A 7164-nucleotide genomic window follows, 5' to 3' on the forward strand; every position below is an offset into this window, starting at 1 on the left:
CCCTACTAAAGCCCCTTTTTCAGGTAATTTCATGGCCAGAAACCATAGTCTGGTGAACACTGAAGAATTCTGCTCCTCGCTAACCGCTTCAGCCTCCACTGCCCAGGAGGAGTCCCCCCACACCCAGGCGGAAAACATCAACACCTGGCTGGAATCTGCCAGAGATAGCATAGCCCCCTTGAGGAAAATTAAAAACAAGAGGCCCTATGACACTCAACGCTGGTTCTCTGATGACCTAAAGAGGAAGAAACTGGCTCTGAAACAAGCTGAACGCAGGTGGAGACGCGATTACTGCCCTGATAAAAAGGCCGTTTTCGTGTCCTTACTTAGAGATTACAAAAGTGCTATTCTCCTGACCAAAGCAGAATACTTTTCCTCAAAAATAATAAAATCAACCAGCAATGCCAAGGACATCTTCTCCATAGTGGATGAACTTGTTAAAGGAGATCGCGTTACTGCAAAACCTACTCCATCACAATTTTTATGCGACTCCCTTAACACATTTTTCATCGAGAAAATTGCGATCATTAAGGCCAGTATCCCTAAGTCTATCTTACCCTTGGTCCCTCTGAGCCCACACACGAACCCCTCTGACCTTGATAAAATTCCTTTTATCACCCGAAATGCTTTTTTTGCCCTACTTAAAAAGGTCTGTTCCGGTTCCCCCATGGACAGCTTTCCTTCCCACATCCTTAGGAAAGTTTTTCTACACTGTCCAGATCCCCCTATCGCTTCTAAACAACTCCCTTGCCCAAGGTATTGTTCCTAATCTATTAAAAAACGCGGGAGTCGTCCCTATCCTGAAGAAACCTAGCTCCGATCCCTAGCAACTATCGTCCCATCTCTCTGATGCCTTACCTGGGCAAAATTTTAGAAGCCCATGTTGCTAACTGTCTCAGCGCCTTTGTAGCGCAATCTCACTACTTGTATTCCCATCAAGCAGGTTTTAGACCTGCACATTCTACTGAGGCATTTATCTTGGCAGCCCTCGACGAATTAAGAAGGGGGCCAACCAGGGCATCACTCAAGCCCTGGTGCTCTTGGATTTGTCGGCCACCTTTGACACTGTCGACCACCATCTCCTGATCGACCATGTCGGCTGTGCCGGGATCCAGGGTCTGTCGTTAAAGTAGATCACCTCTTTCCTCAGCAACTGCTTCCAAGCAGTTCGCCATGCCAATTTCTCCGCTGAGAAAATAATACTGACCTGCGGGGTTCCGCAGGGCTCTTCCCTTTTACCCCTTCTTTTTAACCTGTATATTTTATCCTTGATTCTGGCCCTTCGAAAGAGAGAGGTCGTAACTTTTAACTATGACGATGACCTTCAGCTAGTGTTCAATATGGACTCATCTCCATCATCAGTTGCGAGCTTTCAATCTACAATGAATTTTATTAGTAACTGGATGAACATCAACCAGCTCAAGCTAAGCACCATCATGTGAGAACACTGTTGAAGAGCCTCCATTGGCTCCCTGTGACCCAACGCTGCCTCTTCAAGTTAAGCTGTACCATCTATAAAGCCCTCTCAGGACGCGGCCCGGCTTTTATTGCTTCAAAGATACAGCGGTATGCTCCCTCCCGTGACTTACGTTCTTCTAACAACAACCAGCTGCCCTCCAACTCCTTTAAACGTAGGAAACATGGGGGCCTCAGATTCTCGATCCAGGCACATCAATTTTGGAATCTTCTCCCTCTTGAAAGGTGTCTGGCCACCTCTTACGTCCATTTCAGGAAACTACTTAAAACTTTGCTATTCTCCCAGGCATATATTGAGCTCACTGCGAGCGGCTCCCGCGAAGCGGGGGCCGCGAGGCGTTATATGCCAACAAAGAGGGAGGGTCGGGAAGAGTCCCCCAGCTGCAGATGATCTCGCTGCACAAAGAGCAGGGAGCACGCTGGTCCTCGCAGTCCCGGTGAAAATGAGCTGAGCTTCAAGCACACGTCCCTCTGAAATGAAACAGGACAAAGTTCACGCCTGCGAGCGGCTCCCGCGAAGCGGGGGCCGCGAGGCGTTATATGCCAACAAAGAGGGAGGGTCGGGAAGAGTCCCCCAGCTGCAGATGATCTCGCCGCACAAAGAGCAGGGAGCACGCTGGTCCTCGCAGTCCCGGTGAAAATGAGCTGAGCTTCAAGCACACGTCCCTCTGAAATGAAACGGGACAAAGTTCACGCCGGCGAGCGGCTCCCGCGAAGCGGGGGCCGCGAGGCGTTATATGCCAACAAAGAGGGAGGGTCGGGAAGAGTCCCCCAGCTGCAGATGATCTCGCCGCACAAAGAGCAGGGAGCACGCTGGTCCTCGCAGTCCCGGTGAAAATGAGCTGAGCTTCAAGCACTCGTCCCTTGTTCAAACGCATCAGTCAACCTCGAGACTTGTGACGGAGTTAATTCCTTTCTACTCATGTGGTAAGAGTTTTCAACATGTCATGATGCACCTTGCCGTGTTTCTCAAAGAGCCCTCTCAGGTCCTCGCTGGTGACTGAGGTGGAAAGCCCTCCGACGAAGATCTTTACCATCTTGCAACAGTGGTCACCACGTTAAAGATGCAACAGACTGTACTCGTTATAACTCAGCAACCTTCCGCTCCGCGCCTCTCTCCTTGCATGTTAATGAGGCCTCGCTGTTGTTTCACCCCTTCTAAGAGCCCCTGCAGCTCCACTCTGCATATGGCTTAAAAGATTCAGCCCCCCCCCGAAATTTTTTCTTATTCCCCCCCCGAAATTTGGCTCTAGTTGCGCCTCTGCTTTTAATGGGCTTTGCGTCCCTTCATCCTAGAGACCTGGGAGAAGCCACAGCTGCTCACCCGGATACTAAAATCTGCTTCAAGAAACGGTCTCCTCCGTTCCAGGGTTTGTTTTAGCTCACCCGTTACCAGAAATCTTAGTTGTGGAGGTGGCATCTTCGGCGAAAAGTAAACAGAAAATGTTTCCCTCTGACACAGCAAACAAGCCTCCATCAAGGCGGTATGGACGTCACCAAGCAGTAAATGCCAATTGTCCTTCTTTATATAACTTCTTCTTCAACATACACTTCTTCCAACCTGGCGTTTGGAGCATTCTATAGTAAAATCAAAAACAGGCCAGCAGATGATGCCTACAATCAACAGGATATGGCCAAAACAAGAAATACAAGATAACAATACAACCGGATGCAATTAAAACAAGGCATATAGTGTAACCCTTAACAGGAAGAATTAGATCAGCTTTCTCCAAGGAGTAGCTCATGAGCTACTGGTAGCGCTCCAACCACCTGTAAGTATTTCTCCTGTGTGAAGTCCACCCTTCTAAATCAGAGGCTTTTGCATGGTTGAATTTATAGAAGTATATCAACTTTGAGCGTATATAAGATGGCAATTTGTGAAATTGCAGAACTCATAAGCTGGGATTTAAAGAAAAACGGGTAAATTCCGAAATATATAAAAGCTGATATTTGAGTGATAAATCATGTGGCATTGGGGAGACTTATACATAATGTATTACCTTGGTGCCAGGGGCATGGCAGCCTTTGCTATTAAGGTTTACTCACGTAGAGGCTCTCAAAATTGACAAAGCCTTTTCTACATTACTGCTGGTAACCCTGTCTGATGCATTGAGATGATCACCGCTATTAATCTTGTCTGTGGTGGCCAGTAATGAATGAATGAATAAATGAAGGGTGAGAATTCTAAAGTGCACGTCTACACCGAGGAGTGTCCCAGCACTGAGCGGAATGTAAACAGCATGTATTCTGTCTCTATTTGAATTTAATCTTAGCTGAATTCTATCTATAAAAGCCTTGTTGGGCTGGATTAGCCCTCAATAGCCTTCAGAGTCAAGACACCTCTTCTTCATAGCTAGAATGAGCCCATGGCTCCACTGTCTGCAAACACGTGTAACTGCTGTGTCTGACACAAACATAGGTCTCTTTGTTTGACTGGTCTGTTGGCTGTGGTCCGTGCCTGTGTGGTGCCCACTGCGGAGGGCCATGGAGCTCAATCTTGTGCTTGCTTGTCATCTGCAGCCTGCTTCAGTCGGTAGTGCTCTTCTGGGAGACTCCTCAAGAGCTCAGCTACCTGCACTGGTGTCATGCCTCGCTGGGCTAATGCCAGCAACTCATAACCCACCATGAGCTTCCGAACAGTAGCCGAGCACAGAAGGGATGGGTAGTAATGTGCAGGAAGTTGCCAGTGAGTACAATCCTTGGGATGGGATCCGTGGGAGCTCCATGCCATCCCATGGAATAGGGAAAGGAGATCTCAAAGAGATTGCCATACTTTGTGAGAAACCTTTCCATAATGGAAGACAGACTGCCTTGCTCCTTGTCGCAACACGTGGCGGCGAGGCAGCAAGAGGGTCTGGAAGGGCCAAACTGCCTAATAAGGGACAACCACCAGGCAGTCTTCGTTTTTAACAACGATGCGATCCTTTTGAGCGGCTTCCAGTTTTCCGTACTCCACCAGCATGGGCACCTGGTGCTTCCTAAGATAATCGATTTGGGTCCGACCCTCTACTTGGGCTTCATTCAGTAAAATATTACTAGCCCATATCTGGCAGTGTGGATGAGGATTGGAGCAGCCCATCATTGCACCCTTGGTTTCAGATATCTGTGCCCGTAGGTAAGTTTCTCCCTGTTCTCTCATGATTTCTGCTCACTTGTCAATCACAGCTCTTATTTCAGGGTGTGTCATAAGAGGGAGTGTCATATCAGACCAAGGATGGAAACACATGACTCTGCAGATTCCTCTGGCCGATCCCTCTCTAAGCAGTGGGTGGACACTATCACCAGGTTCCAGGACATCTAATGTAATCTTGAATAACTTGGTCACTAATACGACAGTAATAATGTTAGTAGCTTGGGATGATTTGTATTTAACATAAGTATCTCTTATTAGTAAAAAGGTTGGAGAACCCTGAATAAGTTAGTATGAGGTGAGAAAAATATATAGAACAGTTGGAAAATAGTATAAACAAAAATCACACATCTCTGAAATACTCTGACCAAGGCCCAATCAGCCTGTAACATCCTACAGTTTATCAGTGCAAAAACATGACTGTGCACTCTGCTTTCCATCCATACAAGCTGACAGTCAGTGTTTGCTCCTGGCTGATACTTAGAGTTGATATGCAGAGTGCTGAGCATGGACCAGATGATGGCGACAAGACAGCAGTCGAAATGCCGGGTCTGAAACCAGGCACTGCCCCGGCAGCAGTGGTTGGCGCCCCGAATGGTCCGGTTGACTGAAAGATGGGTTGCAGATGACGTCCACTATGGCATCGCCTGGAAACACCTCAGGGGACTCTCCCCTGAGGCATATACGATGTGATGAAATAAGAGGCTGCTCACTTAGCCTCGGGTGCCAGGAGCTTTGCGTGAGGAGTTCTGCTGCGCTCACTGGCGCCTTGCCCCAACGGTTAGCCCAGTGTAATACTTACTGTGCGTTTGCTGAACTGGTGCTTGTTTTTGGAATCCCATGATCTAGAAATTCCTTACAGGAATGCCATGATGTGGGGATATTGGAATGTTTTGTTATGATTTTGACAGTTTAACTTGTGTTGGCAGTGAACGAGCTCCTGCGTGTCCGTCCTCCGCCACTTTGTAGCTCTCATGTATCAATAAACTTCAATCGACTTTCATGTGACTCTTGCTTGCTCACTACAAAATATTTGGCGATGAGTTGAGCTACACAGTCAGCCCCTGTGCATCCTTCTTCCTTGGGTCCCATTTGGTGCTTTTGGCAGCCACCCAGTTTACCTGCAGCCACTTGATGTGCAGCAGAGTGGCTATATCTTGGCTTGCTGTAAATGTCATTGACAGCGGTACAAGTTTAGCCTACTTCCTGCTCCTCTCTTCAGAGACTAGCCTGTGGCGTTTATTATTAAAAGGGGTCTGGCAGCCGCCATTACTTCATCTATAGTTCGTCTAGGGGCCGTTTGGTGCGTTACCCATAGGGTTGTTGGCCATCATGAGAGCACTCCTTTTTTAGGTCGCGCATGCGCTGCTCTAGGAGAGGACCTCTTGGAATCACTTCTGACTTCCAAGAGACTTCTCCGTGTGGGTCTGCCTCCTCCCGCACATCCCATTGGCCTTTGCGTGTGGCTTTCAATAATGAAAGCACGCAAATGGCGAAAGACGGGTGGATGTCCTGCCTTTCCTCAAAACCTTAACTCCCATGGCCTAGGAAGAACCTCAAGACCTGGCTCTTCGACTGATCCGGAGCTGCACTCCCCCCAGCACCTTGAGACCCTCACGGATGAGAAGCACGCTTTATAAAAACCGGGATTGATTGATTGATTGTGCCAGCTGCATTCCTACCTGATCGTTTTCTTGGCTGCGCTTGTTTTTAAATGATTGTCAGCATGAGACATTCCTTTTATTTTGCAAGACACCTTCTACATTTTGTGTTTGTCAACTGCTGTTATTTACACTGTTCTGTCTGCAGATGAGACACGCACAGAAAGATTCATAGTTCCTTAAATTGTCTTATGCCGTTTTGAATTCTAAAGATCATTTTATATCATCTGTAGATTTTCATCTACATCTTCACGATTCCTAAATTATTTATTTCCCAATTGTTGTGTTTTATTTATTTTTATCAAAATGTACACTTTTTGCTTTCTAAATTGGTCTAATGTGAAAATCAACCTTTCTTTTACTACAGACAAAGGAAGATATATGATGGCACTGAAGCCCTTACACTGATCTGTTGTATCAGTCCGTTTCAAGATGTTATGGGCCCCATTCTAATAAGGAAACTAGACCCCCATCCCCTGACTTTAACAGTAAAAAAAAACATCTATTATTGGCGGTGCAGTGGGTCCCGGTGCCACTGCACTCCCTGCATTGCTGATGATTGTGCCTCTGTTGTATGCGGTCCCACTATTGGCGGAGGCAGTGAACTGTTGTAGGAGGGGCCGCTTTGAGAGCAGATGCCCAATGACTGATAGCAGCAAAGCATGTGGAATTTTTAATTTTTATATTTTATTAATCTCTGAATCACCCTAAGACATTAACAGGAGCCTGGACTGCTTCTCTTCTCCATACAATAGAGTTCGAGTCCTCAGACATGCCCGAAGCGGGGAAATGTAAAACCCTCAGAGGAAGTCGAGCGGCAATTGAATGCAAAAGGCACACTCAGGCGGGGGCACACGTAGGCTGCTTCCTCCCCGACTTACACCGACCTGCACGTGC

General features: G+C 47.3%; 1 pseudogene; it reads right to left on the minus strand.

Moving 5' to 3' along the window:
- Positions 1 to 3967: 3967 nt before the first annotated feature.
- LOC146798343 (galactose-1-phosphate uridylyltransferase pseudogene) lies at positions 3968 to 4702 on the minus strand (annotated as a pseudogene).
- Positions 4703 to 7164: the final 2462 nt, after the last annotated feature.

Source organism: Triturus cristatus, chromosome 9 (assembly GCF_964204655.1).
Source record: "Triturus cristatus chromosome 9, aTriCri1.1, whole genome shotgun sequence".
NCBI lineage: Eukaryota > Metazoa > Chordata > Amphibia > Caudata > Salamandridae > Triturus > Triturus cristatus.